Source organism: Quercus robur, chromosome 5 (genome assembly GCF_932294415.1).
Source record: "Quercus robur chromosome 5, dhQueRobu3.1, whole genome shotgun sequence".
Taxonomy (NCBI): Eukaryota; Viridiplantae; Streptophyta; class Magnoliopsida; order Fagales; family Fagaceae; genus Quercus; species Quercus robur.
In genome coordinates, this window is record NC_065538.1 from 53,990,655 (window position 1) to 54,018,581 (window position 27,927).

General features: G+C 34.2%; 1 pseudogene; it reads left to right on the forward strand.

Moving 5' to 3' along the window:
* The first annotated feature begins 1,710 nt into the window (after window positions 1–1,710).
* Window positions 1,711–16,804, forward strand: LOC126728959 (probable LRR receptor-like serine/threonine-protein kinase At1g07650; annotated as a pseudogene).
* Window positions 16,805–27,927: the final 11,123 nt, after the last annotated feature.

The window sequence follows — 27,927 nt, forward strand, 5'->3', positions numbered from 1 at the left end:
CCTACATAATCGCAATTTAAATACTTTTACGGGTTATATACTTATTTGTAAAGATCATCCATCAGTTTAAATAAATTTATTTCGCTTATTTATTTATTTTTTAAAAAATTTAGTTAAAGTATACTTGAAATTAAAAAAAATAATATTTAAAAAATCAGTATTATATAAACAAACATGCTTTTTTCTTTTTGAGAAACATATAAACAAACAAGTTAAACGTTTATGGCCTATTTGGATGATTAAAAAAGGAGGAGGAGTAGAATAGAGGGAGCGAGAGTAATTCAATTACCTTGTTTGAAAGGTTTTTAAGAAATGAAGGAGAGGGATTTGGAAGGATTTCAACTACCTCTAACACATCATTTTTAATTTACCCAAATTGGAGATATTTAAAGGGAGAGTATAGTAGATAAATTATTGACCAAATGAATTCTCCCAATTTACCCTTTCTAAATTAACAAAATTACAAACTCTCTCACACAACTTCTTCGAGCATCAAACAGTATCAAACATGATCATCCAAAATATAATCCTAATATTTTCCTCCCAATTTTCTCAACAACCAAACAGATTATAAACCTCAAATTACACTCATTCTTCAAGCATTAATAGTCAAAAAATTCATCACAATAAAATAACGTAACAAAATTCAAGCCAATCATAACAACACAACATTATTAACCTAAAAAACTATTTTTTGAGAATACTATGAATTTTTCAAAACCAACAGAGCTTAGTGGAGATTGAGAAAACATACGTACTGGAAAAAAGAGTTTGGATCATATGGATTTTCCAAGTTTGACTTTTTTATAGTGCTCAGCCAATCAAGATCGTATCGGACCATACAACCAAAAAAAAGAGAGATCGTATCGGACCAGGTTTTGAATGAATGGGTCCGTGCATGTTTTCTTTTTCCTTTTTGATGTCTTTTGTTGTAATAGTGGCTGAGGAGTATTTTATATAAAAATATTAAAAGTAATAATAAAAAATCAAAGAAACACTCAAAATTCAATATTTTGTTCATTTTTTCAGTAAACAAACAAACCAAATATTTTTTTTCTTATTTTAATTATTATCAATTAAGGATTTTTTTTTAGTATAATAAAAAAACAGAAAAAAAAAAATTTAATCATAGACCAATGTTGATTATTTAATTCACATTAGAAAAAAAAATTATAAAAAAAAATTGCATGCTATAGTCATAATTATTTAATCTAACAAATTAATCATAAACCAATATTGTAAGTCCATTTTTAAATATGGGTTAATTTGTCTATTTAAATCATTTTCCCTCCTCTCCCTCCTAATTTTTAAATCATCTAAATAAGAGGAATAACTAATTACTCCGTTCCTATTACTAATTTTAAAAGCATCCAAACAAGATGGAGGATAACCATTCTCCTCTACTCTACTCCCCACAATCATTCTCCTTTACCCTCCTCCCTCTCTAAACTTCCAAACAGGCCATAAATGAAAAGCACATTACAAACCTAAAAAAAGGCCTGACAAATGGATAGCACATTAAAAAGCCAACAATAAATTTCGTGACAAGGCTTTTTTTTATATTAAAAGTTACCTTTTCTTTGGTTTTGTAATATGAAGAAATCTCATTAATCTTAGGAATGGGGCATAGTCCTAACTATTGAAGATTCGAAAGCAAAAACAAAAATTATTGAATGTTAACGGCCCTACTCTTTAAATTGTAGTGGTCCCTTGACATTTAACAAGTATATCTACATGTCGGACGGCTTTCTGCACTTAATTTGCAGGCAGAGCTCGTGGAATAGCTAGTCGGCAGAGCAAACAATAATGGCGAGTCTTGTTCTTCCTTACATTAGCTTTATAGTGTTCTTGTTACTTATGTGCATGGCAACACAACCCGGAACAGGGATAACTCATAGTGATGAAGGCCAGGACATTCTTTGCTCTGCTTTCTATCTATACATATATATTTCTGTATTTTCTTACTTCATATATAGGATCAAATCTATTCTTTCAAACTGATGGAAATGGACATCTATACATTCAGCTGTGTTCATCTATACATTAGAAGTAGTGGGCGAACACAGTATAGCGATATCCAATATATTGCTCCTATTGATTACTTTAATTCTATATAGATGTATCATGTGTGTCAGTGTGTGTTTATTTATTTATTTATTTTAAAAAAAAAGGGTTCTATAAGGAAGTTTAGAAAACCTCTAATAATTTTCTGTCACATCAGATTTAAAAAAATAATAATAATAAGCAACTCACAATTTTAATCTAAAAAAAAAATTATTATTATTATTATTATTATTATTTTTAAACCTTACAATCCCACCAAAATTTGGTTGGCCAGGGAATTGGTCATGGATATGAGAAAGACAGTTATATGGGGGGGAAAATATATATATATATATTGGCCAGGGAATTGGTCATGGATATGAGAAAGACAGTTATATGGGGGGGAAAAATATATATATATATATATATATATATATGGACCTTTGTCTTTTTCAAATATGATATCTCATCCACAGCCAGAGGTTTCCTTTCGGGATTGATGCAATAATTTTTCAATGATTGAGAGTATCAGAGTTTAATTTTAATTTTTAATTTTTCAACTTTTCTCACCTAAGGTTAAAATTGAAAATTAAAATTTTTAACTCTCAATCTCATTCTCTTTTGCACTAGCTTGACTATAGAATGTGTTATTAAAAAAAAAAAAAAAAAAAAAAAAAAAAAAAAAAAAAAAAAACTTAACTATAGAACGGGAACGAGATTCAAATCTTTCCTTCATCACCAACTTTGGTATGGACGGTGATTGATTTGTCTTCATACATGCTGCACGTGTGATTTTACTTTTGCATGATTTTCAAATCTTTTGGGGATAAGAGTATTCACATTTGGGATGCTAAAAATTTAGTATTTAGGTTGTGTTTAGGATTTGAGAAAAAGTTAGTTTATTTTATTTTTTAACTTATTTTTCTCTTAAAGTTAGTCTCATTGCTCCAAAAGTCAACTTTTAGCTTTATCTCTACATACTTTTTAGCAAAAAGTTTTCACTTCTAGCAAAATAAGCGGTTCTCAAATGAATCCTCTAATTAACACCTCAAAATGCTGTTTTATTTATTTTAACACATCACTTAACAATATACCCTACATCCCATCTTCTATTTTAACATACAAGTATACAACCCAATATACATTCATTTTCCTATAACCCATGACACCACCAGAATCATCCACAACCTATAGCAACCATTGAAACCACAATGATCACCCCCTAGTTAACATCACCTACACACCATCGAAACCCAAAACCACCACGATCCACCCACACCCAATCAAAAACTTACTATGATTAACCCAACCAAAAACCCACTAGTAGATCATATAGCACCATTGGCACCCTACCAAAAATCACTATGATCAACCCAACTAAAAACCCAAACCAAACTCAATCAACCATAGTGACCAAAAACCTAGATCAACACCGCAACCTACTTTAACCTAATTGAAGTGTATATGTGTGTGGAGCTCTCTCCTAGAGATTTGAACCCCAACCCTTACTCCTCACACTTCATAAGTACTTATACATGTAGAGTGACCATTGCGCCAAGAAAATAACAATCTAAAATTGTAAAAATAACTTTTAACTCTCCTATTGTAATCAAGGAAAATATTCTTATATGTAACCCTAAAATCATAACATATTATCACAACATTTTCTAACTAATGTGTTGAATTTTATAATTCTTTAACAATGTTATATACTTTTTAAAGTCTTTTGCAATCAACCCATATTTTGATACTTCAGCAAAATGAAATCTTAGATAGAAAGAATAAATGTTAATACTTTTAAGTTAATCAAAAAATAAAAAATAAAAAGTCATGCAACATCTTTAGAAAGCCAAGGCCTACATAGAATATTTTAAAATTTTCAAATATATGATCATATTATATATATACTTCTACGTTAATTTATTTTTAATTTTATTTTTTAAGTATTGAACTAATTTTTGTGAATATCTTATTTTTATACGAATCTTTGAAGTTTAAACTACATAAGAGAATGACTATATATTGATTATATGTATTTTTACTTGTTCGAAATATCTATTTATAGTGAGCTTAAATTATGTATGAATAGCTTAAGCATGTACTAACTCTAAACCAGGCTTGAAAAAATCAATTGAAACCAAGCATGGGAAAACAAATTATAGGTTACATTTATCTTATATTTACTATTTTAATATTTTTCCATTTAATAAATTAAGACATTTTTTTCTGATACTAATAATAAAATTTAGAATTAATTTTGTCCTCCATATTATGTTTTAATCTTGTTTCTCTAAATAGCTAAATTAGAAACACTAAAAGGTATTAGGTGAGATTCAAGCCTCTCAACCTATTATGTTGAAATGAAGGAATTAACAAACTCAATGCCACCTCATTAGCCCAACCATTTTAGTACTTTACATAAATAGGATACCCATAGTCAGTTGGCCCAATGAAGAGCCCAATTGCTTACTCAATTTCTCATAGCTCAAAAGAAAATGTGGGAGAAGAAAAGACCTTGAGAAAACTTTGAAGATTTTGATCTTAATTCTTTTAATTTGTTTGGGGCAGCTCATTTCTTATTCATTAATGAGGCATTACAATTGGATTTTTTTCTTCCTTTTCTTAAAATTTTTAATGCGCATCTCAGAGTTCAAGTTTTACGGTGATAAGTTTTTATGGTTCTAATTTGAATCCATAACTTAAATTACTTTTTTCTCTATTTATAATAGCTAATAGTAACTTGCCACTTAAGATTTATTATGAAAATGTTGTGGACATAACATTTTTAAGTTAAACTTTAATTAAGATTTTTATGATCATAATATTACATTATTTGAATTTATTCCTTGGTTAAGGAATTTGAATTCTATTGATTGTATTAAATCTAAAAAGGCCAACAAAAAAGGTAAAAGGTTAAAAGGAAATTGATTAAGTTTGATTTATCATGCAGTGAAAGCCCTTGGTGAAATAGCTGAACAATTGGGAAAGAAAGATTGGAATAACAGTGTGGACCCGTGCAAAAATGAGCCAAGTTGGTTAACGCCCAAACTGGATTCGAGGCCACTGTACAACAATTCTCTCATTTGCAGTTGCTCCTACCCTAATAGTGTATGCCACGTCGTTGCATTGTAAGTAAAAGTTAGACTTTTATTTTGCTAGTCAATCATAAGAACAAACTGCATAGTGTGAAAATTTTCTCCTCATTAGATGGAAGAAGTGGCAGCTGGTTTAGCTTATTAGGGTTTACCGTAGCTTCTTCCTTCTTTAAATTTTTTATTTATTTTTTATTTATTTTATTATTTTTTTATGTTTAAACATTAAATTTTAGATGGATACCTAGTTGGCTTACCTACTAAGACTTATGTAATTGAAATACCCATTTGGGTCTTGTTCATTTAACCCAAATATTTAATTTGGTTGGGTCAAAACTTAACCAAATTAAGTGGATCATGGGTGAGTTAATAGGTTTAGGTAAAAATTGCCACCACTACTATATACCGGTCTTATTGTATTGCTTGAGAAATTATACAATATGTAGAGTTTGTTTTATTCAATTGAAATTAAAGTCATGATTTCCATCTTCTCAAAAAAAAAAAATAAAGTGCTACGACCTCCAAATCCGGAATTATTTCCATTGCTTTTGGAGTGTGTGTAAAAGTGTGTATAATAGTTTGCATGTAATATATATTGTTCTTTAAAATTTTAGGAAAATGATCCCTCCACTCCAATTGAATCTTCAATTCCTTCAAATTTTTAGTTGGATGTATAGCACATAATATTTATTTAATTTTTTAAAAATGAGCAGGAAATAGAGCATTAATAAGAGATCCTATCCCAAAATTTTCTCTCGTTTTATCTCTCTTTCTCTCCCTCTTTATTCTAAACAATTCAAAATATTCTTGTCACACAGGTTTCTTAAAGGGCAGGATCTTGCCGGTGTGCTCCCACGATCTCTAGTGAAGCTACCCTACCTAAAGTCCCTGTAAGAAAGAGTACCCATTATTTGTTTTACTAATTACCACTTCCATAATTGATTTAACCACATAATTGCACAATTTCGTCTTGATTATAGTGATCTCACTCGTAACTTCCTTAGCGGTAACATACCCCAAGAATGGGCTTCTGCAAAGTTGGAATATTTGTAAGTGATCCCTCCGTTCATGTCCATGATTAGCCATTAAAGGCTCATTCTTATTTAATTAAATGAATTTGCTACAGGTCCCTCACTGTGAACAACTTATCAGGACCAATTCCAAGCTTCTTGGGACGCATTACCACACTTAGATATATGTATGCTCTTATTTTATCATTCTTTCTGGAAAATGCTCAAGTTACTAACAATTTAACAGCATAAAGCTTACAAAACTGACGTGACAATAAAAGTGATCGGTGGACTACAATCACCTAATGAATGAACGATTGAATTTTTTTATTCATGATTGGTGACACATCAGATTGTGAGCTCTACGCAGAAAAAATTGTAGTATTTCTATCATCACTCTTCGTATAGACTGTAAATTATGTCATACTTCCATTTGGTCTAACCGACTTTAATATTTAAGAATATATTATACATTCAGGAATATAGAGAACAATTTGTTTTCAGGAATGGTTCCCCTTGAGCTTGGAAAGTTGGTTAACTTGGAGAATCTGTGAGTTTCTTTGTGTTTTTTCCCTTAATTTTTCAAATAAATTTTGATTTGTCATTTCTAAATTGTCATTGATTTGCTTAATGCTGAACACGTGAAATGACCTCAACTTTAATTTTGGTAACTGTAGCATTCTTAGTGCTAACAATCTCTCAGGAGAGTTGCCAGTTGCCCTAAATAAGTTGACCAAATTAACGGAACTGTAAGTGGTTGAAAACTTTTCTGTGGCTGATAGTACTTTTAAGATTTTCCTTGAAAAAATTTTTAGTCATTTTCGTGATTGTAGAATTCTTCTTATTTTTATTTTGTTCAATAATGTTTTTGTTTTGGGATACATGTAGTAGAATTAGTAGTAACAACTTCACTGGAAGAATGCCTGACTTTTTCCGAAGTTGGAAACAACTTGAGAAATTGTATGTGCTTTTTCTTACATCCCTATCGAAATCTCTTTAAAGTAAAAGGTTTCAGGTGTGACCTAAATCCATTTGAATTGTATTGTTAACAGAGAGATCCAAGCTAGTGGTTTTGAGGGGCCAATTCCTTCTAGCATTTCTATCTTGAGTAACTTAACTGAGCTGTGAGTTTTGCCTTTCAAGATAACAATTCTTAACTTAATCTCTAGGATATGCTCACGTGATGTTTTAATTAATGAAATTTAATGCTGAGAGCTAACAGTTATTGATGGTGCAACTCTATGCAGAAGGATCAGTGACTTGGTTGGAGGGGATTCAAAATTTCCAAACTTAGGAAGCAACACACAAATGAAAAGATTGTAAGTCATTCTTTTGTTGAACAATCCTATTGAGTGGAATGAAAACAAAATTTACCATAGTTTTGCTCACCAGAAGTTTATTTACATTGCAGAATGTTGAAGAGCTGTAATATCTCTGGACCAATTCCTACATCTATATTGAACATGACCCAACTTCAAACCTTGTATAGTGATACTGTCATTTCTCCCTGACCCTCTTACTATTAGCCTTTTTTAATGGAAAATGAGTGTATGCTGCCCCCAGATGATTGGACATTTGAATAGAACATGGTCAATTATTATTATTATTATTATATATAAGACAAAACTAAAAACAAAATCCAAAAAAACCCAATAATCAAGTAAAACCCTTAACCTATAGAGTGTGTACGATGAGTGTATAAGGAGTGTGAGAGAAGAATTTTCATATATATATATATATATACACACACACACACACGTACATATGATGGTTTGATTTTTTTTTTTCCCTAAAAAAATTTATTTTTTAACAATTTGATAATTATAGTAAGAGAGTGGGAAGTTAAATCCTGGATGGCTTCGTATGGAAACGTTAAGAGATCTCAGTTGAATTACAATGCTCTTAAAATATAATAACTAGATATTAATATATAGAAATTTATGGACTTAAACTTTGAGCCATACTTTATTATCTAGAACTTAGAGCACATATTTATTTCAATAAAAATTAGAATAGAAACTTAAGCTAAAATGGGTACCATTTGAGGGAGTTGGTGGTAACAAAGCTCATAATTATCTTGACTGATTAATGAGTTTCTAAATCAATTAGTTGTTATAATATATTGTGTTCTTAATTTTAACTTGCATTTTTTTAGTAGTTGACATTTTGTGTTATAACGTTTTCTATATTGAGTTCAGATTTATAGTTATAAAACCTTTTTTTTTTCCTTGCAGAGATCTTAGCTTCAACAGATTGGATGGAACAATTCCAAACTTTGGTGGTCTAACAAAATTGACATACTTGTAATTTTCACAACAAAACCCTTAACCTAGTTCAATTGTAGAATAAATTCAAATAAACAATAAGGCAACTAAATCGCATAACCATATGTAGCTAGGTTTGGCTTTTGGCCAACATCCATGGGTGAATCTGCAATGAACTTCACTCTGTATACAACTAAAACTAGAACACTCTCCATTTCTTTTGGAATAGGTTAAATGGTGCACTATATTATGGTAAAACACAAAGCCATATTGTTTGAGTTCAATTGTCTTTGGAAAACATAACATTTTTTTTTTCTTTATTGGTTAGTGCAACTATGAGCTTATATACACTATGTGCCTATATGGCATCCTATTAGTTTAGCCAAAATAATTGCATAAATCCATTTTTTGTCCCATCTTTTACCAAATAAACTTTCTCATTTTGGTAATAAGCTAACATATTTTTTCCCACCTTTTAGCAAATAAGCTACTGAAAATTATAGGTGGCCAAACTTAGTCATGTTTTTTTTTTTTTTTTGGTTATTTTGTTTTTTTTTTTTTTTTTTTTTTTTTTTCTTTTTTTACTAAATAGGTGTCTGACAAGCAACTTGCTCACTGGATCTGTTCCGGACTGGATCACGAGCAGAGATAGTATATCGTATGAGTTTTCATTTTAAGTTCTACTTCAATTTTGCATTGACTTGTGAGTCTAGAGAAAGATGTTTTTAAAGTTATTAGTCTATTACCAATTTACCATGATACTATATACATAAACTTGAACACTGCTCTCAGACTTGGTGATTCAAATGGTGGACTTGAATTGGTTTATGGTTCATAGAGTAGAGAATTCTAAACTAATATTCGCCTACAATAGGTTTTGGTGTCTTGGACCATAATATATTAACACTTTTCACCATGAATAGTTTAAAGTTTTAACAATTTTAGCAAAATACACATAAAAAGTACTTTGTTGTTCTTGTCAGGTGTTATAGTGAAGTACAATATAATAATCTTGCTTTTTGTGCAGCCAAATAGATCTTTCTTACAATAATTTGTTAGAGGGCTCTGCACCAACTTGTACAGATAACATGTAAGTCTGCCTTCTTAAGGTTTACACACTTTGCTCTTCATAACCTTTTCTGAAACTAACTGTTTTTTCCTTTGGATCAGAAATTTCTTCAAAAGCTTTTCTGGAAGGGACAAGTTGTAAGCTTCAAATTTGTAATCTTTTACGAAAAACCACTGCTTTTTTTTTTTTTCCAATTTATTTGGGTAACTGACATTCTTTATCTACTTCACTAATTAAGAACAATTCGTGAGTGCCTAGATGAATCTCCATGTCTGAAAGGTAATAATCATATATGAATATATCAATTTGAATCAAATTATGATAAGGAATATGCTTCAATTGTCTAGTCAGGCATTCCTCTTTTGTAATTTCCTTCCAAAATGAAGAAAAGAGTTTAGTTAAATATTTCATCTTGTATATGACAAATACATAAATTATTTAACAATAAAATGGAAATTTCATTCCTGTTCTATTATGTTTGCTTGTATTTGATTTGGTACTGCTTCTATGTAGATTGGTATTCAGTGCATATAAATTGTGGTGGGAAAGCAACCACAATTGGAAACATTAAGTATGAAGCAGATGTTGACCCAGCTGGTGCAGCGAAATATGTTCGTGTGAGAGAGTATTGGGGATTCAGTAGCTCTGGAAGATTTTGGGATTTAAACACTACCGCAAATGACTATATAGCAAATGATGTATCCATACTCAAAATGAATGAGTCTGACCTATACACAAGTGCACGCCTGTCTCCTCTTTCAATCACATACTATGCCCGCTGCCTAGCAAACGGACCTTATAATTTGAAACTTCACTTTGCAGAGATAGTTATCAAAGACAATAGATCTTTTTACAGTCTTGGAAGGCGGATATTTGATATATATGTGCAGGTATTCTATCAAATTTATTTCTATCTGTATATTATAGTAGAGGAGTTAATTGAGTTAATTTGCTGCAGGAAAAACTGGTGTTGAAAGATTTTGATATTGAAAATGCTGCACCAGGGGTTGATAAAGCAATTGTTTGGGAATATAAAGCAAATGTAACAAATAAAGTTTTGATGATTCGCTTTTTTTGGGCTGGGAAAGGAACAACAGCTACCCAACGAGAGGAACATATGGTCCCCTCATATCAGCTATCTCTGTGGAAGCTGGTAATTGTATTGGCAATTGAGAATCTTGTTGTTGTCCAATTTTTTCCATAATCAGATTAGATTGATGAATTATGGAATCATAGGATTTTAGTGGATCTAGAAATCCATAGGTATCTGCATTTAGATGAAAGACTGAAAACCATGTTGAAGTACATTTAGATGGAAGACTACAAAAAACTTTATTTGTCTTTTAACCATCTGTTGCTATCTTGCTTTGGATTTTCTGTATGGTGCTAACTATATTTCAGAATGCAGTCTTAAAATTACTGTCCTTAGTTATTTTTATTTTCTGTAGATTTCAGTCTTCCTGATGATGGCAAGATGAAGACATCCATGGTGGTTGGAGCTATAGTTGTAGTGCTACTCCTCATTTTTATGATTTTGGGCATTCTTTGGTGGAAAGGTTGTTTGGGAGGGAGGAAATCAAGGGAAAATGGTAATCTATGCAAATCTTATGTGGAAATTATAGAGGACAGTTCACTATCTCTTACTATGGCAGGAAGTTGGAACAATGTATAGAAAATGAAAAATTTTATTTTTCTTTATCTTTCCCTAGATGATCAGCATTCCAAAGTACATTTTAAAAAGAAACAGTAGGATTTCTAGGCTTAGAGTGTATGATCTTTTCTTTGGGATGATGCATGATGATTTGGGTCATTTAGTTCCAATTTTGATGTTAATGAGCCCATGGAATCACGCAAAAAAAAAAAAAAAAAAAAAGAGCTTTTATCATTGCTTATTTTTTATAAAATCTCCATAAAGTAAATTTTCAAATGAATAATGTGTTTTTGGCTTAAGTTCTTTGTAGTCGAGTGATGTCTAAAGGTTTTTATAAACCAAGTTTCTGATAGAGAAAGTATTATTTTGAAAGATTTCACTCTCAACTTGTCCTCAAAGTTGCATGAAATTTGGTTTGTTTGTTTAATATTCTTATTTTAGTTGCAAAATGATCTTGTGACAAGTATCAAGCCATCTCATTCTATGATAAATGAATGGAATATTTCACCTTTCCATTTAATTTTTTGATTCCCAATAAAGTACTTGTAATTGAGAAAGAGGAAAAAGATAAAATCTAAAAACTTATGGTTTCCTCTACTTGTTCATACTTCATATATTTCTCCTTCACCCCCCCCCCCCCCCCAGCGCATCCCCCCAAGGAACCTTTGCTACAATATAGTGCCATCCAAAAGCCTTTTATTTTCTTATCCTCTTTAAGATTCTTTTTTTTTTTTTTTTTTTTTAACATTGTTCTTTTTATACTGTAAGATGCATTTTGACATCTTAGTTGATGCCTTTGACAGAGTTAAAAGGATTAGACCTACAAACTGGTTATTTTACATATAGACAAATAAAAGCTGCCACTAATAACTTCAATGCTGCAAACAAACTGGGGGAGGGTGGTTTTGGATCAGTTTACAAGGTACCTAACAACTCTTTTTCTATTTTAGAATGATTTTTCTTTTCGTCCATTTATTCTTATTCTTTTTCTCCTTATTGATATACATTTGAAAGGTTACACAATAAACTACATACCTGAAAAAGTATAGTTTTCAATTCTCGATGCAGGGTATACTATCTGATGGTACTGTAATTGCGGTTAAGCAACTTTCATCAAAATCAAGGCAAGGAAGTCGTGAATTTGTGAATGAAATAGGCATGATATCTGGTTTACAACATCCAAATCTTGTTAGACTGTATGGATGTTGTATTGAAGAAAAACAATTATTGTTGGTATATGAGAACATGGAAAACAATAGCCTCGCACGTGCTTTGTTTGGTAAGCTAATATTTTATACCTTACCATGCATTTTATGTTGATAATAGAATAATGAGGACAGACACTAATCTTGAATTTCATTGATTGGGTCTTGGACATCAATTTCAGGTCCTGCGGATAACCGGTTAAAATTGGATTGGCCTACAAGACAGAAAATATGTGTTGGTATAGCAAAAGGCCTGGCTTTCTTGCATGAGGAATCAACTCTAAAAATTGTTCATAGAGACATCAAATCTACTAATGTGTTGCTTGACAGAGACCTTAACCCTAAGATCTCTGACTTTGGTTTGGCCAAGCTCGATGAAGAGGAGAACACACACATTAGCACCAGAATTGCTGGAACAATGTGAGCTGACCTTCTTTCTCTTGCCCCCTCTATACTTCCTTTTGGAGTCTATTTTTTCCCTTTCTTCTATTTCATTACCTCTACAGATCTTGATTATAAGGTATAGTGAATTGAGCTGATCTTATACATTGGTAATTTGAGTTATGCCCTAAAAGTACACCAAAATATGTTCGGAATGAAATCTCTGCACTAAGACAAGTATAGAAAATACTGTCAAAGGAGTGTTGACCAAAGTACTTGACTGGATCTTATATCTACTTGGCAACAACACAATTCACCTTAACACATAGCAACTTATCTGCAATTACTAAAACCAGCAGCTATATAAGCACCTGGTACAACAGATGAACCTCCAAAACCCCAGACACATTGTCAAACCCTGCCAATAGCCAGCCACAAACAGCAAGAAGCTGGACAACAAATCTGGCAGCATGAAACAAAGCCCATTTGCAGCTAAATTCTCAGCTTAGAGCAGAGAGCTTGACCACTGATTAAAGCTATGGAAGGAAGAAAAGCCTCAGGCCTCCATCTCACATCATTCAAAATATTCTTCGCCATGTGATTCTTGGAAATCAATGGGCCCTAATGCAGTATCTGATTTCTCAACCTCAAAATGTGATATATTGTTGCTGCCATAACAACTTTACTAGCCACCTGAGAGCACCCCCATTGCATCAAACTCCAAACAGTCATAAGGGACACTCTTGCCAGGACGCCACCAACTCACTTACAAACAGTTTAAGAGAAGGGACTAGAATGGCAATCCACCTCACCACAATAGTATTCCACACCAATTTCCACCAACCCACCTCACCACTCCAAACTCTTATGGCATCCTAAGTAGAATGGCAAGAAAACCACCACTTGTTGCAAGAGTCCACCTCACCTTATCTTCATCATGCAACTGATCCAACAAGCATTCTAACTATACAACACTAATAGCTTCACTTACTGGTGGTTTTCATTGCTATTCACCATTCAAAGTAACACTAGACATTCTTGAAACTGCCATTAGCACCAATCACGATGAATCAAATCCAACAAAATCAATTATCATTATAGGTCAAATTCTATGGCCAAACCATAATGTCCCCACCTTCTCACATAAACAGGGAGATATAGCAGACTGGATGTATGGAATAATCCCCCCCCCCCCCCCACCCCCCCCCCCCCCCCCCCAAAAAAAAAAATCCCCCAAAGAAAATCTTTTAGTGCAACTACTCATTAAATTTGATCTATTTTGCCACTTTTAGAAAACACAATATCTCTATTTTAATCTACTTATTACTCTTGCTTTAGTTGTTTTATTATTGCTTCTAGCTCAATGAAGCTAAACTCACTTGTGGTGGCCTTATTAATTGCAAATTGCATACATAACAATTGATTGATAATCTGATGGTTGGTAATTGTCTAATGTTGGCCTTTTTTGATTCAGAAGTTTATAAGATCATATTAGTGAACCAAATATCATGATAAATTTATTTGTTGCAGTGGCTATATGGCACCAGAATATGCATCATGGGGTCATCTAACCTACAAAGCAGATGTTTATAGTTTTGGAGTTGTTGCATTGGAAATTATTGCTGGGAAGAACAACATGAAATATAGACCAGATCAGAACTTCGTATGCCTTTTAGATTGGGTAAGATACATCATTCACATGTTGTTTAAACGTACAACTAAAAAAAATATAATGAACCAAAGTTTTTTTTGGGTAGAAATATGAACCCCAAGTATCTTCTTTTGGAACCACTCTATTTGACTAGGTCAACCTGCTTTATGTTTCATTGGGTTCAAGTTGGAAAATAAACATCATTTAGTTGAAAACATACATGTGAGAGAGTTAGGCAAATTATGCAGTTTTTTTTTTTTTTTTTTTTTTTTTTTTTTAAATTTTTGTATCTTCAAGGTTTAAGTTGCATAAGGGGCTGTAAATGAGTCGAGCCGTGCTGAGCCAAGTATTAAATTTTAGGGCTTGTTCATTTGATTTTATTTCGAACATGATTTTTTGTCAAACAAGCACGAGCTTGTTCATGAGATACTTGATCAACTTATTATTTTCCCATATATAATAAAATCATGACTAAATTTTTTATCCCTTCACAAATCTATGAATTTTTACTAATGCACTCTATATTATCAATAACATATAATAACTAATTTGATATTATATGTACCTATTTTCAAACCTACGTAATCCATTCTATATTAACATAATTTTAGACAAGTATACGTATAAAACTATAACACTATATATTGTCAAATCAAACTTTCATGTTCATAAGCTTATTCATGAACACATTAATATGTTTTAATTTGTCTAGTTTAATATTCAAACCCAAACTTGGGCTTGAGTTGACTTGTTTGCTAAAAATCAAACATAAAAGTTTTGAAGCCATTAAATCAAGGTGGGTTTATAGGGATGCAAATCTTGCTACTAATATGTTAGCTAAGTGGTCTCTACATAGCTCTATTTGTAGTTGTTTTATATGGGATTTAGCCCCCCTTCCCGGCAAGTTTTGTTAAAGTTGTCTTGGGTAAGGCTGCCCAGGATTCTCCATAATGTTTTTCTTAGTTTTGGTTAATAATATTTCATTCAGCAACAAACCAAAAAAAAAAAAACCATAAAAAAACTTTTTTTCAAGACGAGCTTGAACTGTTCATAAACAGTTTTTGTTCACTTACAAGCATAACTAATTTTTATTTATTGGAATTAAAGTGATGTGCTGATTAGTGATGTTGTCTTAACATCATATAATTCAATCAATAACACTGTCCATGGGTTCTAATTATCGGATGGAAAAAAATGTTCGTAAGTTCTTTCAATGAAAAACTTGGATTTGATCTCCACACTTCTACTTCTTTTATGAACAAAAACAGACACACACCAAAAAAAAAAAAAAAAAAAAAAAATCCTTAGATATCTTTAAAATACAGGAAAATTAAATTATGTTTGGCTAATAAATGAAAAAGGATGAATTTACAAAGCAAATGTAGATATTAATTGCTTTTGTATTTTAATGAAAATACCATTTTTTTTTCATTATTAACTGTTAATTTTCTTTTCATATTTTAATTAGAGTGATGTTTATTTCATGCACTATTACACACATAGTACATCCACTCACACAAAACAAGGGAAAACGTGACTTGAAGTCTCAATTTCATTCAACTTCCAAATTGTGACTTCAAATAATTTTTTCCTTATTTTTTGTGAGTGTGTACTATGTGTGTGATAGTATTTTCCCATTTAATTAACATGGTAGCCTATTGTTTGCTAACTTGGGGAACATCATTGATAGAAAAAGGCAGAACTGAATTGTTTGTTTTTTCTTTTAGTAACTTACATACTCTTTTTATTCGTCATTTTAGGCCATCGTGTTACAACAGAGAGGGGATTTGATGGAATTGGTGGATCCAGAATTGGGGTCTGATTTCAGCAAGGAAGAGGCACTTAGAATGATTAAAGTAGCTTTATTATGCACTAATCCATCACCAGTGCTTAGGCCTGTCATGACTGCAGTAGTGAGCATGCTTGAAGGCCGAATAGTCATTGATGAATTGACTAGAGGTCCAAGTATTTATGGCGATGAATGGGGGTTTGAAGCCTTAAGAGATCAATATGGTGAGGGCTCACGACCAAACTCAATGGAAAGTCAGAGCCTTATTCAATCACCGAATGCAACATGGATCGGCTCTTCTTCTACATCTACCCACAATATCTATTCCACTAATCAAAATGAATGAGTGTGGATGGCAATAAATATGGGATTTTAAGTCAAATTAGTTAACATAGGTATGTGACAACTCTACAAACATTGTTAGTAGTGTTTTGCTCACTGTTAGATCTAATGATAATCTACGGTTCAAAAAAAAAAAAAAAAAAAATGTATACCTTGAACCTGTGTCATATATATAAAATAAAAAGCAACTAAGCCTCCAGCTTATGTGACAGGCAATGTGCTTGTTTAATGATAAAAAACTGAGTTTTGTTTTTAATTTATTTCCAAGATAATACTTTGAATGGGATTTGGTTGGCAGAGAGACATTGCTCTGTGAAAAGCGCACTCATTTATTTAGCCCGTTGTCAACTTGTGGAGCAGTATTTACTCTAATAAGATGAAGGCATGAAGCTAAACGGTATTTTCCAAAATTATTCCTTCTTGATGATTGTAAATTTTACATTAGACAGTGTCACAGTATAGTGATTTAAAAAAGTAAAGAAAAAGAGTGATTTAAAAAAAAAAAAAAAAAAAAATTAGCCTCAATTTATAACTTAAGAACTAGTTTAATCTAAGGCTCCAAAAATAATTTAATTTTAGACCAAAAGAAAATCTTCGACATATCCTCATCAAATTCGTGGACATAATTTTGACTAAACTACTCTTAAAAACTCTTCAAATAGAGGGAAAAAAAAAAATTGATCTTCGCCACAGAAAATACATCGTAACAGCACACAACTCCATCCCATTTCTGTCCAGATTTTGATCTAAAGCTTGAAAGAATTCCATGTAGTCCAGCTCAGTGCTCCACGCGATGTTTTTTTTCTACAGCTTTCTCATGCTCATTAACTACGTACGTATTATATGCAGCTAATATATGCAAGTCCAAAGGCAATGTATCATTGTTTACCTCTCACCTTTACATAGCGGGCTATTACCATCTGGTTGTATATGCCTTCTCCATATCCACCCGTTTGCAAAAAAACATAATTTCAAGCTGCTTATTAGTTAGCACTTGATGCTGATGACTGTAAGGTTGAATTTAATCAACAATCTTGTTGGCTTTATTCCATACCAAATTTGCTTGTATTTCAGCAATTAGTAACCTTGTATTTAGGTCGGATTCTTATAAGGATAGTGAGTGATATAGTGTGAAGAAATGCTCAAGAGTGTGCAAGAAAAACAGGGACTCACGACTGGATCTTGCGGGTGACTCGCGGCTGCAAGCTGCACACATGCCAAGCATGCCAGAAGTTGAAGCGTCATGCCAGCTGGAGCACTACAGGACAAAATAGGACAACTGGCCATTCAGTTACCTCACGGCTAGAACTCGCGACTCAATCAAGCCATGAGCCAGCCTTGTTTTGAAAAACCTGACTCTTCACATTCCATTCTCACCCTAGTATAAATACTCCTTTTACCCACAAAAGAAAGAGAGCTTCCAGAGAGAATTTTGAGAGAGAATTTTGAGAGAGAAATCCTAGAGAAAAACAAGATCTATTCATCCCCAATCTTCATTAAGAGAGAGGGCTTGGAATAAGCTTCTCAAGTTACCTCCGTTCATGTCTATTTTTGCATACTTTCATTCATATTTTTTTAATGTTGCTTTTGATCAATCTTTTCTTCTTATGTGTCAAAAATCCAAAAACCACATAAAAAGTAGAAAATCAAAAAGTTTGATTGACATTGTTGAGTTTTGTTTTAAAACTTGTTTTGCCTTGTACCTTTGTGCTAGTGGCTTTGTGCATTTATGAGCGTAGCTTATTCCTTTGTGTAAGGTTGAATTTAATCAACCATCTTATTGGCTTTATTCCGTGCCAAATTTGCTTGTATTTCAGCTTTTAGTAACCCTGTATTTAGGTGGGTTTTGTTGTAAGGGTAGTGAGTGAGATAGAGTGTTGAATGCTCAAGAGTGTGCAAGAAAACAGAGACTCACGGCTTGATCTCGTGGGTGACTCGCGGCTGCAAGCCGCTAGATGCAACACACGTGCCAAGCATGCTAGAAGGTGAACAGTCATGCTATCTGGAGCACGATAGGACAAAACAGGACAACTGGCCATACGGTTATCTCGCGACTGGATCTCGCGACTCAGTCAAGTCGCGAGGCCAAGCCGCGAGCCACTCCTATTTTGAAAAACCTGACGTTTTACATTCTTTTCTCACCCCAGTATAAATATCCCTTATACCCACAAATGAAAGAGAGCTTTCAGAGAGAATTTTGAGAGAGAAACCTTAGAATAAAACAAGATTGATTCATCTACAATTTATACATAAGAGTCTCTTCAAATTCCTCAACTCTCTTCCTTTCCATTGTCAAATCCTTGAGAGGCATTTTACCAAAACCTTATTCTTACCATTTCCATTACTGTGAGAGGGTTGTTTGGTGTTCTGGGAAGCAGTTAGGAAGGAACCAATTTACATTGGTCGATGCTATGGTCCAATAGTGGAATCTGAGAAGTTAGAAAAGAAAAAGGTTCGGCGCAACCTCGTTGGAGCAAGAAGCTTGGAGGGCTTAGTTGCACTGGGTAGATTAGGCTTGGAGGGTCTATTGCTGTCCATGTATCTCAACTACATTTTCTAGTGGATTGTTTACTGCTTGGAGGGCGGTGGAGAGATTTTACGCTAAGGGTTTCGGTTTCCTCTTCGATAACACATCGCGTGTTGTCTTTGTGTTTGCATCTTCCTTCCCTTTTATCTTTGCTTTTTATTATCTGCTGTGGATTGTGATTTTAATTTAGTTTAGATTGTTTACCAATTTTGTTCTATAGCTTTTGTTCATTTTCCGCACACTAGTTGTTTGACATAAAGCTTGAATTGGTTAATTTGTAAATTGAGGGTCTAAACGTTCAAGAGTGTTCTTACACTATTTGAACTTTCATCTGGTATCAGATCGGGTGCACTTGTTGTGGTTTAATTACCTAAGTGCGATCCTAGACCCCTTTGTTTTGGTTGCTGCCATGGAAAATACCATGCTGAATTGTAGTTTAAGTGTTTGTGAAAATGATTCTATGAGTATGTTTGAAGGGTGTCTTAACAATGAACTTGTAGAGTTGTTAAAAACTAAGAAGCATGCTAGGATATTTGTTCACATGCTGGAATATTTTGAAAATCAGAATCACATCTTACACAGTAGCATATCTGAATCTAAATGGTTGATTAAGAAATACGAAAGAAAGAATAGAATGTTGTGTGAGATGATTCAGAGTCTGAAAATGAAAGGTCAATCTAACAGAAGCATGAAAACTGATGATAAGTCTCTGTTTGAAGGTCAAGAATGTTTGTCTCATGTGAGCTTATTTGTGCATACCTCATTGAAGGTATTTAATTCATGTTTGTGGTATCTTGACAGCGGTTGTTCTCATTATATGATTGGGGATAAGTCACTGCTTAAGACACTCAAAGAAAAGGTTGGTGACTATGTGACTTTTGGTGATGGAAGTCATGCTCAAGTTCTCAGCAAAGGGAGTATCGAGATACCTGGATTACCTCTGTTGAAAGATGTGTTATACATAAAAGGGCTGAAGGCAAATCTTCTGAGCATCACTCAAATTTGTGATGATGATTTCCTCGTACAATTCTCTAAGAAGGGATGCTTAATCATCAGTGAAGAAGGGATTCAGGTCTTGGAGGGAAATCAGACTATAAACAACTACTATGGAGTAGTTCCCATGGCACCCATTTCGTGTAGAAGTGCTCATGTTGACATGTTGGAACTTTGGCATCACAGATTTGGGCATGTGAATTTCAAACAAGTAGCTAAAGTGTCCAAACTTGAAGTAGTTGAGGGACTTCCGAAGTTTGGAAAGGTGAAGAAGACTATTTGTGGTGCATGTCAAATGGGAAAGCAAACAAAGGCAAGTCATCACAAGGTGAATGTGATTGCTACTTCTCGATGTTTATAGCTGCTTCATGTTGATCTAATGGGGCTTACCAGGACTAAAAGTCTAGGAGGAAAGAGATACATTATGGCCATTATGGATGATTACTCAAGATACACTTAGGTTGAATTTCTTAGAGAAAAATAAGAAGCATGTGAAAGGTTGGAAATTTTGTGCAAGAAACTACAAAACGAGAAAGGGGTCCCTATTGCCAAAATAAGAAGTAATCATGGGAGGGAATTTGAGAATGCAAGATTCGAGCCTTTCTGTGAAAAGAATGGAATCAAAAGGGAATTTTCAGCCCCCAAAACTCCACAACAAAATGGAGTGGTCGAGAGAAAGAATCGGGTGATTCAGGAAATGGCGAGAGTCATGTTACTTAACAAGCAAATACCTTAAAAGTTTTGGGGAGAAGCTATCAACACCTCGTGTCACATTGGCAATAGAATATTTTTCAAAGTAGGAACAAAGAAGACCACCTATGAGATTTGGAATGGAAATAAGCCTAGAGTGAAGTATTTCCGAGTGTTTGGAAGCAAGTGTTATATCCTAAATGATCAGGAGAATCTCGGGAAGTTTGATGCGAGAAATGATGAAGGTACTACTACGAGTCGAGCGTATAGAGTTTTTAACAAGAGAACTAAGACAGTGATGGAGTCCATCAATGTCAAGATTGATGATGACTTATCTAAGGTGGAGATGATTGATGATGGAGAAGGGCCGAGCACTAAAGAACTCGATGTTGAGGTCAAAGCTCTTGATTTAGAAGTTGAAGAATCTACACTAGAAGAAAAATCAACTCCCATGAACCCAAGAATGGAAATGAGATCGATGTTTAGAACATCAAGTCCTCTTACTCCTCCAGAAGTCCATCCCCCCATCTCATGAAGTGATGAAGTCTCCACATCAAAGAAGCCATCTTCAAGAGTAATTAAGAACCATCCAGAAAGCAACATCATAGGGTCTCTAGATGAAGGTCTTCGCCTCAGAAAAGGAAATGTCCTTTTGGCCAATCATGTAACATATCATTGCTACCTTGCTCAATTTGAGCCAAAAAGGGTAGAAGAGGCTCTTCAAGATGAGAATTGGGTTGAGTCAATGCATGAAGAGCTGAATCAGTTTGTGAGGAATGATGTGTGGGAACTTGCTCCAAGGCCTGAAAATGTTCATGTCATTTAGGCACGAAATGGATTTTCAAAAAAAAAAATCGATGAAGATGGAGAGATAATTCAGAATAAATCTCGATTAGTAGCTCAAGGATACACTCAAGTAGAAGGAGTAGACTTTGATGAATCCTTCGCTCCTGTGGTAAGACTTGAGTCTATTCGAATTCTCATGTCCATTGCATGTACTATGAACTTCAAACTCTATCAAATTGATGTAAAATGTGCATTTCTAAATGGATACCTAAATGAAGAAGTGTTTGTTGAGAAACCAAAAGGATTTGAGGATCCTCATTTTCCTGATCATGTGTTGAGATTAAAGAAAGCCCTTTATGGCTTAAAACAAGCACCTAGAGCTTGGTATGATCGACTTACACATTACCTCCTAGATAGAGGGTTCAAAAGGGGATATGCCAACCGGACTTTGTTCGTCAAAAATGATGAAGATTATCTCCTTGTGGCACAAGTTTATGTTGATGACATAGTGTTTGAGGCTACCATTGAAGATCGTGCTATTGAATTTTCTGAGGAGATGAAGAAAGAATTTGAGATGAGTATGGTGGGGGAACTCACATTTTTCTTAGGTCTTCAAGTCAAACAATAGAAGGAAGGTATATTTGTTTCACAAGAGAGGTATGCTAGAAACATTGTCAAGAAGTTTGGACTAAACTCCAAAAAACATGCCACCACTCCCATGAGCTCATCTACTAAACTGAATGTTGATTCTTCTGGAGTAGAAGTAAGTCCTACCTTATATAGGAGTATCAATGGGAGTCTACTTTATCTTACAAGTAGTAGACCGCACATTGCATTCAGTGTTGGTGTTTGTGCCAGATATCAAGCTAATCCAACGGAATCTCACCTAACTACAGTTAAGCGGATCATTCGATATGTTAATGGAACTTCAGACTATGGTCTGTGGTATTCAAAAGACTCAAATGCTTGTCTTGCCGGGTATTCAGATGCTGACTGGGCTGGTATTGTGGACGATTGGAAGAGCACTTCAGGAGGCTACTTCTACCTTGGTAACAATCTTATCTCGTGGATGAGCAAGAAACAAAATTTTGTTCTATCTACTGCTGAAGCAGAATACATCGCCACTGGAAGTTGCTGCACTTAGCTTCTTTGGATGAAGAAATTACTTCATGATTATGAAATTCCTCAAGAGACGATGTGTGTCTTCTGTGACAACACTAGTGCCATCAATCTTTGCAAGAATCCTATCCAGCACTCAAAATCTAAACACATAGAGATACGTTACCATTTCATTCGAGATTTAGTAAAGGAAAGAGTTGTGTGTCTTGAGTTCATACATACTGACAATCAAAAGGCAGACATCTTCACCAAGCCTCTCGATGGTCCATTGTTGTCTTTAATCATTTTTTTTTTTTTTTGTCAAAAATCCAAAAATCACATAAAAATTAGAAAATCAAAAAGTTTGATTGACTTGTTTTGCCTTGTACTTTTGTGCTAATGGCTTTGTGCATTTTCGAGCATAGCTTGTTTCTTTGCACTCTTATCACTGTGGGAGAAATCTTGAAATCTATGTGATTGTTGTAAATAGATCTTCAAACTTGTAATGAATGATTAGTGAATGGTTATGATGATCTTGAGACATGCATAGACTTGTGTCTATATATCTTCCCACTCTTTATTTTTGTTTTTGCTAAAAAGAGCTCACCAAATGTAAATCTCCAAATGAAAAGAGATATTGAGTTACAAAAGCCTATCGCACATACTAGTATTCGATTAGGAAAAAGGGAAAGCGACCAAAAATTAAAGTGAATGTTTATTCAAAAAGCCAAAGGCTAGCTCATCAAAGTGAAATATCAAATATCACTCTCACAATGAGAGATGATTGTCTCAAAAGGATCAAAAAGATCAAATGTTATGATTGAAAGTGGAGTCAAATGTAAAGCTCCAAGTTATTTTATAAAGTTTTGTGGGAGGTCATATATGCATATTTCTATAATTGAGATGGGTCACATGATCTAGTGCTAATTGTGTATGCCTTGGTTGAATTGATCATTGAAGCTTCACATTAGACTAAGGACTATCTCATTGTTGATATTCACACACAACACACAAGTCTATGTTCAATAAATGCCATATTCATTTGTGTAGTTGTACTTGATGAAATGTGTTTTCACATGCTCAATCTTTGTTGATTCAAGTACAAAAAGATTTTTTAGTGTTTTAAGTATTTTTGGAAAGTATTTTGTTCTTAAAAAACTGGAAAAATTTCAAAAATCACTTTTGCCCTATTTTGGCAACTCAGTCGCGGGTATCCAGTCGCATGCCACAGTCGCAAGCTTGCGGGTCAATTTTGGCGACTTATTCGCGAGTGGAAGGTCTAGTCGTGATGGTTACACAGAAATTTTCGCGGCTCAGCTCATGACTCCCTCGCGGGTAGACCTTCCAGTCGCAAAAAACACTTAAAAAATTTTTCAAAATTTTGTTTTTGAGTGTTTTGGCAGCTTGATCTAGCGTCTTGTTGGCAACTCATTTAAGTCACGAAAATCGCGTGTTCTACAAAATGTGCTCATTTTCAACATTTTTCTCAAAAAGGGGTTCTCATTTGCTTGTCTTGCACTCTGTGTTTGTTCATTTTCTGGTGTTACTTTCACTTATTCATCTTCACTATGGTAATCTTCAAATTCTTTCACCAACGTGTTACCATTCAATCTATCTTCAAGGAAAGGTATGGTCACTTGAGTGTGTGATGCTCTCATTTTTGTGTGGTTTTAATCTGATCCACTCTATTGTGTAGCTACATTTGGGTCATTATTGTCCCTCATTATTATTTTCTAGACATTTCCATCTAGCTTTTAGGGTTTCTTCATTATCCCTAATTTGACACTAACCCACTGCTAATAATGCCTGTTGGATTGTGTTCTTTCTTTTCCTCTATTCATGATACAGACTGGAAATGTCTCCATTCAAGAAAACAGCTGTGAAAGGAGGTAGTTCCAAAGGAAAGGAACCTGTCATTGATGTTGAGGACTACTCACCTCAAACAAAAGGGACTCGTTCTTCATCAAAAGGGTTCGATCCCAACAAGTTCAAATCCTATGCTGCCTTTCAATCACATGAGAATTATTTCTGAAATGCTACACCATTACTAGAAAGACCTGTTGACCAATCAACACTTCATGACACTGACATTCCGAAATGGTTTGCTTACAAGGATTGGAATTATCTTCTCTCTGATCTGGATGATGCGTATGAAAATTTGGTAAAGGAATTTTATGCCAACGCGAATGTGGAAGAAGATGAACTTAAGTGCTGGGTTAGGAAAAAGAGTTTTTTAGTCTCTCCTGCATATTTGGCAGAGATCCTTCACATCAACCGACCAATGCTTTGACACTCACCAGTTTATGATGACCTTTGTCCTGATGAGGAACTTCTTAAGGAAAGTCTTGGACAAGACTTAGAATTCTCATCCAATGGAAACGCAGTCAGTGTTTCTTCTCTTCCTCCAAAGCTGAGAGTGATTACAATTGTGATGTTTCACAATTTGTACCCCCTATCAAGCACTGGGTACATGAACCTCGGACGTGCCTTGTTTCTTCATGATCTAATCTTTGATGTAGAGATTGACGTCTGTGCTCATATCTTTCATGTTCTACACAAAATGATTCTACGAACTGAGTCCCGAATATGTGTTCCTTTCTGCTGTCTCATTTCAAGGATCTTGAAGCTCAAAAGAATCTATCCAATGGCTGATGAATCTCCTTGCCCAAAACCGACTCCAATCAACATGCGTACATTCAATGCAAGCATTGATCATAGTCAGAAGAGAGCCAAACCGGAAACTTCCACACCTCACAGTGGTTCGCATTTCAGCACCCTCTCCCTTGACGAAAAACTTGATCACATTGTCTCGTCCGTCCACGAGTTGAATACCAAGATGTTCGGACTCACATCTACTCTACATCATCACAGCACTCGATGGGATATGAAGTTTACCTCTCTCCAAACTCAATTGGATCAGATTCAGAGGAAATTAGAAGAGAATGTGTAGCTATTCCATGACAAAAAGGGGGAGTGATAGCTTGATCAGAGGGGGAGGAAATTTCCTAAGGGGGAGTCTTCCTGCAATTCAACACTTTAACTTTAAGTTGTTTTTCAGTTTAAGTAGTTATTCTGTTTAGATTGTATTTTGCACCCATGTTGCTTATGTAAGCTTTTAGGGTTATGTTTTTATGCATGTTTGTAGGCTTTATGGTTTGTACCATGCTTTATGCAGCCTTTTATGCTTTGTTCAAATCAGTACTTCTATCCAAATGTCTTGCATTTTTTTTAAGTACTGTCACTCTTGTGCCCTTGTAAGATTGTTCCTAGATGCATATACTTAGTGTATTATGCATTGGTTGAGTGTTGGGCATACAAGTAACTTGCTTTGTTCTTGTTAACTTGTATGTTCAAGTATTCATTCCAAGTGTGAATGAGCACTGTGATCACTACCCAGTAGTGATTACTTGTTTGATTAAGCCATGATTTGGTTCTTCACTTCATCTTTGCTTGATTACTTTAAGCCTGTTTCATATGCATTTCATGCTTTTCTGCATACAATGATCATGGTGTATTGTTGTGTTTCAGGAGTTTCATGTTCTTATGATTTAAAAGCTTCATAGCTTCTAGAGTTAGGTGTGAGTGAGTTTTGCTCAACTGTTCCCAACTCACATGTTAAGTCTAGAGTTTGTTTTAGGGTTTTGTCACAGAATAGCCAAAGGGGGAGATTATAAGGTTGAATCAACCATCTTATTGGCTTTATTCCGTGCCAAATTTGCTTGTATTTTAACTTTTAGTAACCCTGTATTTAGGTAGGTTTTGTTATAAGGGTAGTGAGTGAGATAGAGTGTTGAATGCTCAAGAGTGTGCAAGAAAACAGAGACTCGCGGCTTGATCTCGCGGGTGACTCGCGGCTGCAAGCCACCAGATGCAGCACACGTGCCAAGTAGGCCAGAAGGTGAACAGTCATGCTAGTTGGAGCACTACAGGACAAAATAGGACAACTGGCCATATGGTTATCTCGCGACTGGATCTCGCGACTCAGTCAAGTCGCGAGCCACCCCTGTTTTGAAAACCTGACGTTTCACATTCTCTTCTCACACTAGTATAAATATCTCTTATACCTACAAATGAAAGAGAGCTTCCAGAGAGAATTTTGAGAGGAAACCCTAGAGTAAAACAAGATTGATTCATCTACAATCTATACATAAGAGTCTCTTCAAATTCCTCAACTCTCTTCCTCTCCATTGTTAAATCCTTGAGAGGCATTTTACTAAAACCTTGTTCTCACCATTTCCATTACTATGAGAGGGCTGTTTGGTGTTCTGGGAAGCAGTTAGGAAGGAACCAATTTACATTGGTTGATGCTATGGTCCAGTAGCGGAATTTGGGAAGCTAGAAAAGAAAAAGGTTTGGCACAACCTCTTTGGAGCAAGAAACTTGGAGGGCTTAGGTGCACTGGGTAGATTAGGCTTGGAGGGTCTATTGCTGTCCATGTATCCTAACTACATTTTCTAGTGGATTGTTTACTTCTTGGAGGGCGGTGAAGAGGTTTTACACCAAGGGCTTTGGTTTCCTCTTCAATAACACATTGCGTGTTGTCTTTGTGTTTGCATCTTCCTTCCTTTTTATCTTTGCCTTTTATTATCTGCTGTGGATTGTGATTTTAATTTGGCTTAGATTGTTTACCAATTATGTTCTATAGCTTTTGTTTATTTTCCGCACACTAGTTGTTTGACATAAAGCTTGAATTGGTTAATTTGTAAATTGGGGGTCTAAACGTTTAAGGGTGTTTTTACACTATTTGAACTTTCACTTTGCACTATTATCACTATAGAAGAAATCTTGAAATCTATGTAACTGTTGTAAATAAATATTCAAACTTGTCAAGAATGATTAGTGAATGGTTATGTTGATCTTAAGACATGCATAGGTTTGTGCCTATATATCTTCCCACTCTTTATTTTTTATTCGTTTTTGCTAAAAAGAGCTCACCAAATGTAAATCTCCAAATGTAAAGAGATATTGAGTTGTAAAAGCATGTCGCACATACTAGTATTCGACTAGGAAAAAGGGAAAGCGACCAAAAATAAAGTATATGATTTTTCAAAAAAGCCAAAGGCTATCCCATCAAGGTGAAATATCAAACATCATTCTCACAATGAGATGTGATTGTTTCAAAATGATCAAAAAGATCAAATGTTATGATTGAAATTGGAGCCAAATGTAAAGCTCCAAGTTATGTAATCAAGTCTTATGGGAGGTCATATATGCATACTTCTATAATTGAGATGGTTCACATGATCTAGTGCTAATTGTGTATGCCTTGGTTGAATTGATCATTGAAGCTTCACATTAGACTAAGGACTATCTCATTGTTGATATACACACACAAC